Genomic DNA, 13,485 nt, shown 5'->3' on the forward strand with positions numbered 1-13,485 from the left:
TACAGCCCTAGTATATAAATTGTTTTCAGTCATAATTATGTTTGTCTACAGTGAACTTGGTATTACCTAGTGAGTGTAGAAGTTATGTATGAAATACATATTTGTATTTAATGCAGAGATGGGAGCAAAATTATTGAATTCAACAACGGGCAAAGAGAACTGCATACCCCAGAGTACCAGAGAAGAGAGTACCCGGATGGAACGGTGAAGACTGTCTACTCCAATGGTCAACAAGAAACTAAATACCCTACTGGCAGAGTAAGGAGCAAAGACAAAGATGGAAATATCATAATGGACACTAAAACATAGCAACCTGGACTTCTGAAGTTTGTTCAGGGCTTAAATCTGAATGTCAAAAGGTGCTCGCCAGTTTAAAAATATTTAACAAAAGCAGTAGCTGATTGATGGCTTAGGGCTTGACATGGCTTAGAATTATTTATTTTCTTTCTACGTTTTTTTGTGCAGTAAATGTGAGTGGAAATGTTAAGTCTTCATGTATGTATGTATGTATATGTAGGTGTGTGTGTGTTGATATGTGTATATGTGTGTGTGTATATGTGTATATGTGTGTATATATATATATATATACATACATACATACATACATACATACACTGTAAATTAATTTTATATTAAAATGTATTAATTATTAACTTGATTTTCAGGGTACAGATGGTATTTCACATTTGTAGCACAATTTGTTCTAATGAGCCAAGACTTGGGCTATAGCCATACATGTTGCTTCTAGCTGGTAGTGTCTATTCGTTTTGGAAAAAGGACATCTCCAATGAAAAGAAAATGGACAGAGAAATTGCTGACAAGAAAAAAAATAAATAAATAAATTAAAACAAGAGACCAATGCTTGTCCCATTCTTAACCATTATTTGTTCCTAGAATCACATCGAGATGGCTCATCAAGGATCCCAATGTGTCTCCAAAGTGAGCAGTGTGGTCTCACCAGGGCATTTTACAGCTCTGTCATACCCCCCTGATTTATATTGCACAATGCTTTATTATATAACCAAGCATTCTGTTAACCATTGCTGCCTGGATGCTACATCGGTCTGGTGTAGTGGACCAGCTATTTTACTACCACGTATTGTATTTGTATCCTACATTTCTGTTGCTGGTGTGGGACGATGTATTGAACATATCTGCCCAATTCTGTAGACCCAACATCTTGGAAAACAAACAGCATATTGTAATAAGCACGTTTTGTTGCATGGTCAGTCCAGATATTTTGTTTTATATCGTTACAGTACTTTGGTTAAAGGCAGTTATTTAAACAACCATCATAGCAGGGAATTGAGCTAACTTTCCATCCTCCAAAAACTGTACAGATAGTCTGGATTAGCAACAACTGTATGTACAGTGTAAAACACAAAGGAATTAACAGGTGACGCACCTCATTTCTGTGGCCGGAAGTAAATTGACTTCTAAGAGATTAAATAATATACAGATTCAAAGCGTAATGCAAAAAACTTTCATTTCACTCTGCAGAAAAATAAACATTGAAATGGTCACTGAACAGAAGATTTTCTTTCAAGCAGTGTTTCTAGATTAAACCTTTAAACAAGGCTTTCTTGCTCTAAAAATCTGCAACAAATGTATGTTTTGGTTACTAATTACCATTAACAGTAATAACAACAAAAAGTTAATTAACAATGATCATTTAACAGAACATTTCCTTCAGGTGCCTGTCATCTTAGTAAGAATTTGGCTTTTCTTTTTGTAAACAATTTCCTGAACACAGGCTTACGCACATATTTTAGTTACCAAAAACTGTAATAAAACAAAAAACATTCACATTTTAATCTAAAGGCAAATATAATGGACAACACAGCAATGTCCTGCTTTTTCGCTCTGCTCATTTCTGAAATAAAAACATAATTTTTAAATATTAATGAATGTGTGTGCTTCATCTGCATAAATAGAGTAGGTTTAGCAGGAAAACAAGTGTTGCTGTACCTGTTTTCCTAATCATACTCTGCAAAACCACTTTCCACAAACTGCACGTGAACTACTGTTCTCCCGTCATACAAGTATACAATGGGCTCTGGATCCTTTGACTGAAAAGAAAAACATCAAGACTGTCACATTCTTTGGAAATTAATTATCTTAACTTCGCTTTATGAAAAGATAACCTTTAAAATGGGTTGTGTCCTGAAAATGGTACCAATGGTGACAAGCTTTTGTTTTGCTTATGGAGCTTACTGTGCGTGAGGCACTGGAATTTCACGCAATTCTTCAAGCACTGATGATAAGAGTTCCAGATACTCACCAATCTCAATTCTGTAGTGCAGCATAACAAGCCATACTTTGCCATTTTTATGGCCATGTGTAATAGAACTTGATGGTTATTATAACTGAAGTTCTATTTTCAGTTCTTTTTTTAACTTAGTTATGTATTTATACCCACAGAACATGATACTGCTTTCCAAGTGAAAAATCAAGCAGCTTTTGTAAGTGTTACAAACCTACTATTCCTGTTACAAATGATGTGTACCATAATATGCGACAGTAAACAAGTTATACTGAGCATCAAAAGAAACATCACTATTATGGAACATTTATTTTTGGAAAAAAATAAGGTATATACATGATGGACATTGACGAAAGGTTTTTGTTTCTTTTTAATCACTCGATCATTCATCCTTGACCATGACACACTTAAGTGACTATGACTGAAGCATATGCACTTAATCACCTAATTAGTGAGACAATTGATTGGACGTTGACCAGTGATTTCTGCTGTTGAATTGCAAGCTTGAATAAAAGCAATAAAGAAAATCACAGAAAAACACCAACATGCCACGTCTGTCAAGAGAGCAGCGCCTTCATGCAATCAGCATGTTGGTGGCTGGATTAGGGCAGCGTACTGTGACTTGCCGTCTTGGGTGCTCACAGCCAGCAATTTCAAACCTGGCGAGACGGTATAACCAGACACACTCTGTCAATGACAGACCACAAACTGGGAGACCAAGAGTCACAACACCTGCCCAAGATCAACAGATCAATATGCAGCATCTTCATGACTGTTTTCGCTCTGCTAGTTAAACAGCATCTGATACTGCAGGTCATAACAATCCACGCATCAGCAGTTCAGCTGTAAGAAGGCGGTTACACAGTCATGATCTACAGGCCAAATGACCATACAGGGGTCCGGGGCTCAGCAATGTGCACCGTCGCAACAGAATGAGGTGGTGCCAACAACACCTTAGGTGGACTCGCCTTCAGTGGAGCCAGGTCCTCTTCAGTGATGAATCGAGATTCTGCATAGACTGCCCTGATGGATGTCGGCGAGTATGGCATAGACGTGGTGAACGATATGTTAGTTGTTGTGTATGAGAGACCAATCGGTGGGGAGGTCCAAGTGTGATGGTCTGGGCAGGAGTGTCTGGTCGCTACAGAAGTCCGCTGGTAGTGATTGATGGCAACATGACTGCACAGCGATATGTTGACCAAGCCCTAAGGCCTCACTTGGTGACAACATCCCAGCAAGACAACGCACGTCCACATGTTGCTTGTGTCACGACAGCTGTCTTGCAGAATGTGAACATGAGAGTCATGCCATGGATGCCTTATTCCCCAGACCTGAGCCCAATTGAACATTCGTGGGATGAACTTGGGTGATGTGTGGCTTCTAGGGCTCGGAGACCACTGAACAGGCAGATGCTTATCCAGGCACTACAAGAGGAATGGGCCAGGATTCCACAAGGCAACATCTGAACCTGGTGCAAAGCATGGGTCACAGAGGTACTGCTTGTATTGCTTCCAACAGTGCCCACACGCTACTAGCCTGTGGCTTTCACATTATCCTATCCCCCCATAACTTCAGACAGTAAAATGTCAATTGTTGGCGAGCACAATAAAAAGTCACTGCACCTGCTCTGAGACAGAGTTTGTCATTTTTCGATCACATCTAGTGCATTTTATCCAAAGATGAGTGATACGTTTCTTTTGATGCTCAAATATAAGTGATAAGGTTCTTTTGATGCTCAAATATACGTGATAGGTTTCTTTTATCGCTCAATAAACTTCAATTTGTACCCATAGCGTATGATCAAAGGCATTTTCTTTACAGCCACAGACATAAGCACATTACAAACATAACGCTCTGGATTAAAAAACGATCTCCAAGCACAGTAAACCTGTGGTGAAAAGTATGTCGATGGATCATAACAAAAGACCACACAGATAAACAAATAATGAGTTTACACATAGAGGAGGCTGTGTGGTCCAGTGGTTAAAGAAAAGTGCTTGTAACCAGGAGGTCCCCGGTTCAAATCCCACCTCAGCCACTGACTCATTGTGTGACCCTGAGCAAGTCACCTAACCTCCTTGTCCTCTGTCATTCAGGAGTGGTAAGACGTAGTTGTAAGTGACTCTGCAGCTAATGCATAGTTCACACTCCCTAGTCTCCTGTAAGTCGCCTTGGATCGAGGCGTCTGCTAAATAAACAAATAATAATAATAATAACATGCAATACTATAGCAAGACAATGAGAGATAAAGCACCAAACAGTAGTGAACATAATTAGATTTGTGTAGGAGATCTACCATGTAAGATTTGAATTAATATATACATGTATTATGATGATTAGCATGCCATAAAACACTTAATCCAAAACATTTTTTAGCAAGATAACTGATTTTTATATAAAGCTTACCACCCTAAAAGCTAGAAGTTTTTTCTCCTGCAACAGGCTTAGTATGGTCCACAGTGCTTCCAGACTCCAGTCAGGTTTGTATGGAACTCTCTTTGTTTCATCATCTATATCAGGAGGTCTAAACCCTGCCAGATTCACCTTGATTGCCTGGCAAGGAAAATTCAGCTGCTCAGCTGGGATCTGACGAAGTCTGAAACACAAACACAATTATATATGGCATGTGTGGCTACGTAACTCAGAATAACTTTAGTTATTTAGAGCCCTGTGAAATTAATTTTATTATTTATAATTTTGAGTTGTATTTTTCAAATTTCGTTTTATTTCATTTTATTAGACACATAAATAAAACAACTCAAATAGATGTATATAAATAATAGTATAGTATACATCATGTTTTAACTACATAATTTTTTTTTTACATTTTGACAAACAGACCTCACACAGAAAAATAATTCATAATTTCTCATTAGCGGCAGTAACGGTAACGTACAGCCCCCCACTCTTTTTAATCAACTGCCTATTTACAGCAAATACTGCCCATGCCCTCTATAAAAATACAATAAGATAAAATGCATATATATATATATATATATATATATATATATATATATATATATATATATATATATATTGTAAGACAGCAGGGAGGGGGTTAAATGCTCCCTGGAAGAAAACATGTGCGAAAGGCACGTTTGTTTAGTTTAATTGTATTTGTTATTGTTTGATTGTTTTTGCTTTATTGTTTCATTGCTTAATTAGCCCCTGCACCTGGTGCTTATTATTAAATTAGAGCCAGGTGGAGGGTATAAAAGAGGAGCAGTCAGTTTGTTCGGGGCTGCTGAGTAGAAGGAGGCAGATGAGGTGCGCGGCTTCTGAGCAGTCGAGAGGTAACGAGTGAAATTTAAACCTGTTTTGATTTTGTTTCTGATGTTGTGTTTGGTGGGGAAACGGCTTAGCCATCCCACTTATAGTCAGGGTGTTCCAGTAAGTTTAGTTAGTGCTCGTAAAGAGCTAGGTGTTTATTTTGTGTTTTGTTTTGTTTGTATTATTAAAAGTGCACGTAAGCGCTGAACCTGTGTTGGGTCAGTTTTTACATCTTTTGTAATTCTTTCTTGTGTAATTCATTTTTTTCAAATTGTCCATATTTTTGTTTTGAATGTAGCCTATTCTCCACTTTACAGTGCGTGTTGTAATTGGTGATAAATATGCTGGCTGTTGACATTAAGCGGCATTGCACACTGGAGAAGGTGATGATGTAGGAAGGAATCTAATATGGAAAAAATGTCTCATGTTTTGACATGAACATAATATCAGGATTTATTTACAGATGGCGAGACTGCTAAACATGCTTTCACTTCTTAAATACACTTTCTAGTAGTTTTTCTGCTACAGACAACAACAATACAACAATAAATGAAACTTTAGTGAGACTTCTGCTGTTGCTTGGATGAGCAAAGCTTTGCGATGTCTGGGTTGTAACTTGTTACTTTGAGGCGGATACATGATGCACTGTTTTCATTTGTGAGTCTGTGTCTTATCAGCAGTGTGGAGTAGTGGTTAGGGCTCTGGACTCTTGACCAGAGGGTTGTGGGTTCAATCCCAGATGGAGGACACTGCTGCTGTACCCTTGAGCAAGGTACTTTACCTAGATTGCTCCATTAAAAACCCAAATGTATAAATGGGTAATTGCATGTAAAAATAATGTCAAAAAAAATAAATGTAATTGTATGTAAAAAATAATGTGATATCTTGTAACAATTGTAAGTCACCCTGGATAAGGGCATCTGCTAATAAATAAATAATAATAATAACTTAGCTGTTGCATCGTCACATTTTGAACCTCCTTTGGCTCATAACAGGTCGAGGATTGGTTTAAGGTCACCATTCAGCTTGGGCATGGAGTAGAACCCGTTCTCCAATTGGAGGGGGTGTACCATATGAATAGCTTGTTCTTGCAGCAGAGCTGCTACCTCCTGAGACACCACAGCAGTGTCCTGTGAGTCCATAACTGATGCTGTAGCCATACTTGAACTGCAGTAAGTAGCCGGTCTGAAGTGTAGTATACACCCGGATGTCTATGGTGCACTGACACCAATGCTCCAGATGGCTCCCTGAGAAGGGGCCCTGGACATGTGGCAGCAAACCCCTAGGGCCGCTGCTCATCTTGTTGTTTGGTCTGAGGCTCTTGCACCTTGTCTGGTCACAGGCACAGCTGGCTGTGCTGGTCCCTGAAGCTGCTGGCACAAGGATATAAACCCAGGCATATGCAATAGCAAGCAATGTACATTAAGAATGTACAGTTGCTGCCTCAGCTGCTAAAGACAGTAACAGGACTGTCAAGAAGGCCTGCTTGGTACCAGACTGGGATGGGAACACTGGTTGGTAGCGGGCCAGAACCAAATAGAACGGAGCAAACGTTGTCCCCATCAGGCACATGTGCCTGTGGGAAACTGCTGCCCAGAGCTTCTCTATTCCTGGGTGCGTGGCTCCCTTTGGCACAGAGCCGCGGGGTGACGACGGAGCCACCTCTCTGTGAGGTGAGGGATGGAGAGCGCTCTGTAGAGCTGCAGGAGAAACATTTTTCTGCACAGGAAACTCGCAGAAAATGCGGTTTACCAGTGCCTCCTTATGCTGCTGCCTTAGGCAGCACCTGCAGCTCACTGATCCGCTTTACGGAGGTGATAACTAAGAGGAAGGCTGTCTTCACAGACAGATACTTCAGCTCAATGGAGTTTAAGGGCTCAAACGGCCTTCGTGAGAGCCTCTAGCACAATATTAAGGCTCCATACGGGGAGAACAGTCCTCCTAGGAGGGCGTAATCACTGTGCGCCTTTAAGGAAATGGGTAGCCAAAAATGCGCACCCGGAGACATAGAATCTACAGGGGCACGGCCAGCAGAGATAGCTGCTGAATACACCTGCAAGGTGGAAGGTGACCGTCCAGCACCAAGTAGTTCTGCAGGAACTGAAATATGACTGGCCTAGGGCAAGTGATGGGGTCATGGTTTCTAGCCAGACACCAAGCTTGAAAATACTTCCACTTATAGGTATACAAAAATCCTAGTGGAGTCTGCCCTAGCGCTCTGCATGGTACCCACAACTGCGTCCGATAGCCCTAGGGCTAGCCAGCAGTCCCTTACAGGGGCCAGACCCATAGCTGGAACCTGCGTGGCTCCAGGTGCCAAAGAGAGCCTTCCGCCTGACTGAGGAGATCCAACGAAGTGGAATTTCCCAGGGCTGACTAAGCAACAGCTGGCACAGGGTCGAAAACCACATTCTCTTGGCCACCTGGAGAACTGACGCTTTCTCTAACCCCACTTTTCCTAGAAAAGCCGGGAGCAGCGGTATAGGCGGGAAAGCGTACAAAAAACGCTTTGGACCACTCGTGGGCTGTTCTCCGTTCTCACGCATTATGTCCAGCGATCCGACCAGGGTCCGCGAACTCCTCAACCTGCCCAGACCAGCCCCCCAACCAGAGTTGGGTGCGTCTGTCATCACCAATTGACAGTTGTGTATCACTCCTATGCTTGCGCCTTCGCTCAGAAGAGAGGCTTGCTTCCACCAGCGTCGTGCTTCCCAGCCTAGGCGAGACACGGTCAGCTGACGGTGTCTGTCACGCTTGGAGTGCAGCCTAAGGCACTGAGCCACACTTGGATCGGGCGCTTGTGGAGTAACCCTAGTTGGGTGGGTGATGAAGCCGAGGCCATCAGACCCAATAGTTTTTAACACAACACCAATTATACTGTGAACCCTTGTTGAACAGGGCCAGACAGTTGCAAATGGCAGCCACTCTGTCGTCCGACAGGTAGGCTTGCACTGTGTGGGCCACTGCTCCTTCCTCGACTGGGCAGTCATTCAGCTAATTCATCACCCTGATCACTTGCAGCTGCAAGGGAGCTAGGATGGCATCCATGCACGTTGAAACGTGCGGGGGCTAAGGAGAGGTTGAACCACAGCACAGAAAACTCAGGACGCTCCCCTGTAAGGCGAAGCGGAGATACTTCCTGTGCACTAGACGATTAGCAACGTGGAATCTGTGTTCTTTCAGTCCAGTGTGATAAACCATTCGCCCGGCCAGACAGCCTGCCGAGTACGGCAGATGCCAGCGCGTAACATCCGGGGCAACCACCGGTGCAGGCGGGGTCAGTTCCAGGGCCGACGCTATTGGCTGAGCTAGGGCCACAGCAAGGGCTTGAGCCTGCTGCCTGGCCAGGCCCAGCGCCGCGTACAGCTCAGCCATGTACTGAAGCACTCAGGCACCAAGGGTGCAGACGCACCGAGGACACTGAGTGAGGTAGAATACAGTACTGGTGCACCGAAGCATCGGGGCACCAAGTGCAGGTGTTATTCACATGCTGTGGTGCTAAGCACTGAGGCATGAAGCATCTAAACACCGAGGGCACCGACTGGGGGAGCCCGGCCTTAACCGCGTGAAGTCAACACAACCTGGGGTAGCACAAAGCATACACCGGGGTGGATACCCAGACTCGAATGGCTGCGGTAGGCAACCAGGAGAGCAGTACAGGGGAGCGCACGGTGCTGCACCATGGTGCAGAGCGGCGATAACCTGGTTCTGGACCGCATGCAGTCACGCAACGTGGATAATAATAATAATGTGGCAGCGCATAGCGTATGCCAGGGTAGAGCACAGGCTCAAGGAGCTGCAACCTGTTATTTCTTAACTGCAAAGGCAGTAACAGGAACATACAGGCTTATACCCAGCCATTCAGCTATGGGAGAAACACATTCACCATGCCAGGCGGGTGACCAAGCGCGCCGAGTAGGCGGGCTGAAACAAGCCGGTGGATTCAACTCAATCTTGGGACACAGCAGAGCTGGGTTCCCGTGGAAGAATCTGCTTATTATTTATTTCTAACTGCCGGGCAGTAAGAAACAAATGTGCACACACACCACAGAAGCTGTGTGGGTAAAAATATCAGTCACCACGGCAACGTGGTTAACTGATTTTGTTTTGTTTTTCAAGCCCACTGAGTATGCGGGCTGAAGCAAGCCTGCGTATGTAACTCAACAGCGGGGTGCAGCTGCGCTGCCGTTTGATATCATACTACATTTTATTTATTTATTTATTTTTCTAAACTGCAAGACAGTAAAGAAAAAACACATAACACACACACACAACAGCAAGGTTGTGAGGGTAAAATAGCGGTCACCACGGCAGCGCATGTGACTGCTTTTAAACAGCGCACGGAGTAGGCGGGCTGAGACAAGCCAGCAGAAGCCGCTCAACAACGGGGCCATCAGCGCTGGGTCCCGGCGGAAATAATCGCTGCATTATTTTTTATTTCTAAACTGCAAGGCAGTAAATAAACGAAAATACACACCCTCCAGGCAAGCTGTGTGGGTAAAAATAATAGTTACCACGCCAATGCGGGTAACTGATTTTGTTTTGTTTTTACCAGCCCACCGAGTAGGCGGGCTGAAACAAGCCAGCGTAAGCATCTCGACAGCAGGGCTCAGCATAGCTGGGCCCCGATGGAGGAATCGTGCTTGTATCGTTTTTTATTATTTTTAAAAATGCAAGGCAGTGAAATAAAAACAGACATACACGCACACAACAGCAAGCTGTGAGGGTAATAAAGCAGACACCACGGCAACTTGGGTGAACTGAATATTTTTAAGAGGGTGGGCTGAGGCAGTCCAGCAGAGTCAATTCCACAGCGGGGCACGGCAGAGCCAGGGCCCGGTGGGGGACACGTGTCTCTTTTCTTTTAAACTGTAACATTATTATTATTTTATTCCTTAGCAGACGCCCTTATTCATGGCAACTTAACAGCAGAGGAAAGCAGAAAACAGCGATCGCTGTAAGGCTTTCATCAGACTGCGATCGCAGAGCGATGTAGGCTGTTAAGCAGAAAATAGAGTAAACACATGGTATTAACTGGACAGGGGTGTCTAGCCTGGACTACGTGCAGTCACACGACCTGGGCAGCGCGTAGCTTACCGCGGAGTGAAGCACCTTTTACAGGCAGAAGGCAACGAGGCACCTGGTGCATCGACCATCCGAGGCGCTATGCGCCCTGATGTACTAAGCACCTGCCTACCGAGCACCATACGTCCTGTGGGTCTGATGCGTCGCAGGCCGTACAGGGAAGGACCCCGATATGGTGCTGACTTTGTGCATTAGCACTGAGGCACTGCTCGCACTACGTTGAACCCTGGTAAGTGTTAACGTAGTGTGTCCACTCACTAGCGTTACAGCAAGGTATGCTGAGCCCCGTGCGCACCGAGTATCCTGTTTTCACAGATACTGTGCAGCACCGTTAGCTATGTGCCAGGTTGAGCAGTGCTTACGCAACAACCCGTGCGTCCCAAGCGCACTGTGTACTGCATTCGAGATGCTAGGCAGAGAGTCCTGAGACAGGACGTCTGGCTTGTGCATAGCACTAAGCACTGCTTTCACAGGTACTAACACAGTGTACATTTCGCTAGGGCTACAGCCAAGACTATTAACATCGCCTACCCTGATCCGGGTACCGTGGGCACAAGTGTACCGTGTACTACGCAGCGTATGGGCACTAGTGTACAACCAACTACGCCTGCACCGTGTAATATGTACACCGCGTGCAGCGCTTCAGCTGCGCTCCGTGTGCACTGGTATTACCATGCAGCACCACGAGCTATGCGCTAGTAGAGCAGTACTTACGCAACGAGCGCAACGTGCATAGAGGGTATGGTTATCCTCTTGTGGGATACTGGCATTACAAGCCGTACAGGCATGGAACCCCTGCATGGGTCTGTTTATATTTAGCATTGTTCCCCTTTTTTTTTTTTTTTTTTTGGAACTGATGCACAACAGACTAGGCCTGCACTATACCGTGCGCCACCACGAGGTATGCGCTAGCAGCTCAGCGCCTACGCAATGCGAGCAACGTGCACAGCACTGCTCGTCCTCGAATGTTCCAGACGCCTTGTGCAGCGGGAGCGTATGTGAATACTGTTCTACGTACACTGCATACTGGGACCAAGTACCGTGTGCGTTAAGCTCCTACGCTGGCGTCAGATAATACGCAGCCTGTGCCAAGAGAATCAGGCTATGCGTGCGCTGCAGTGCCACAGCTACGCAAAGTGCGCACCCAGACCGTGTGGTCAACACACACACCTGGTCAGCGCGAAGCGTGTACCAGGGGGGGACAGAGGCCGAAGCCGCAGTGGGTGAAGTTTTTGTCAAGCAAAAATTAGTTTATAAGAAGGAAGAAAAGGAGAGCAAGCACACCGAACGCACATGAACCGACACACCGCAGCGGTCAGGTTCGGCCGGCGACTCCGCTCGTGCGGGGATACGGTAGTACCTAGCCCCGAGGAAGGGAGCGTGGCTGGGTCACTCGACAGCGGGGATATGGCAGGCCTAGCCCCGAGGAGGATACTTGTGTGACTCTCTATAGGAAAAGACAACTCACTCGCGGGTGGCTGCACAGACAGCCGCTCACATACGGCAGACAGTAAAAAGAGAGCGGCCCACCAAGGGGGGCCGTTGAAAGACAGAAAGATGAAAGACTCTGTCTTTTTCAAGAGTCGTTGATTCCAGGAAAGCGGCAAGCCAGCTTTCAGCACGAATGCTAGGAACTACAACAGACCCGAATGGACTCGAGGGCTCTTCCTATCAACATGCTCAGTTCTAGACACAGAGGTCCTACCTTACCGTCTTGAGAAGGAAAAAGAGGGAGATCTTCCGGTGAGTGATGGTTTTGTACCCTCGGCAGGCGGGGCCGAGTGCGTCATCACAGGAAGGGGCCTTCGGCAGCTCTGATATAGAGAGCTCAGTACTACCTACCTCTAGGGCAGGGAATATCCCATACTTAATGTTGGTGGTCGTCTTCGACTTGAAAGGGAACCACCGGCAGCTCTGCTGCGCCCCACTGTTGAGTTACATAGGCAGGCTTACTTCAGCCTGCATACTCGGTGGGCTAGAAAAACAAAACAAAATCAGTTAACCACGTTGCCGTGGTGACTGATATTTTTACCCATACAGCTTCTGTGGTGTGTGTGCACATTTGTTTCTTACTGCCCGGCAGTTATAAACAAAATAAATAATAAGCTGATTCTTCCACGGGAAACCAGCTCTGCTGTGTCCCACGGTTGAGTTGAATCCACCGGCTTGTTTCAGCCCGCCTACTCGGCGCGCTTGGTCACCCGCCTGGCATGGTGAATGTGTTTCTCCCATAGCTGAATGGCTGGGTATAAGCCTGTATGTTCCTGTTACTGCCTTTGCAGTTAAAAAGAAATAACAGGTTGCAGCTCCTTGAGCCTATGCTCCACCCTGGCATACGCTATGCGCTGCCACGTTATTATTATTATCCACGTTGCGTGACTGCACGCGGTCCAGAACCAGGTTATCGCCGCTCTGCACCATGGTGCAGCACCGTGCGCTCCCCTGTACTGCTCTTGTCTGGTTGCCTACCGTAGCCACTCGAGTCTGGGTATCCACCCCGGTGTATGCTTTGCGCTACCCCAGGTTGTGTTGACTTCACACGGTTAAGGCTGGGCGCCCCCAGTCAGCACCCTTGGTGTTTAAATGCTCCATGCCTCAGTGCTTAGCACCACAGCATGTGAATAATACCTGCACTCGGTGCCCCGATGCTTCGGTGCACCAGTACTGTATTCTACCTCACTCAGTGTCCTCGGAGCGTCTGCACCCTTGGTGCCTGAGTGCTTCAGTACATGGCTGAGCTGTACGCGGCGCTGGGCCTGGCCAGGCAGCAGGCTCAAGCCCTTGCTGTGGCCCTAGCTCAGCCAATAGCGTCAGCCCTGGAGCTGACCCCGCCTGCACCGGTGGTTGCCGTACTGGCATCTGCCGTA

General features: G+C 45.7%; 1 protein-coding gene across 1 annotated transcript in view; it reads left to right on the forward strand.

Annotated features, from left to right (window-relative positions):
* Window positions 1-5,246, forward strand: part of LOC117407178 (paraspeckle component 1-like) — a 153,682-nt gene extending 148,436 nt beyond the window's left edge. Inside the window, exon 12 of the transcript XR_009329349.1 lies at window positions 117-5,246. The gene's annotated coding sequence lies outside the window, so the exon portion shown is untranslated. The remainder of the gene's footprint in view (window positions 1-116) is intronic.
* The last annotated feature ends 8,239 nt before the right edge of the window (window positions 5,247-13,485 follow it).

The sequence above is a fragment of the Acipenser ruthenus genome, chromosome 8 (assembly GCF_902713425.1).
Source record: "Acipenser ruthenus chromosome 8, fAciRut3.2 maternal haplotype, whole genome shotgun sequence".
Lineage (NCBI taxonomy): Eukaryota > Metazoa > Chordata > Actinopteri > Acipenseriformes > Acipenseridae > Acipenser > Acipenser ruthenus.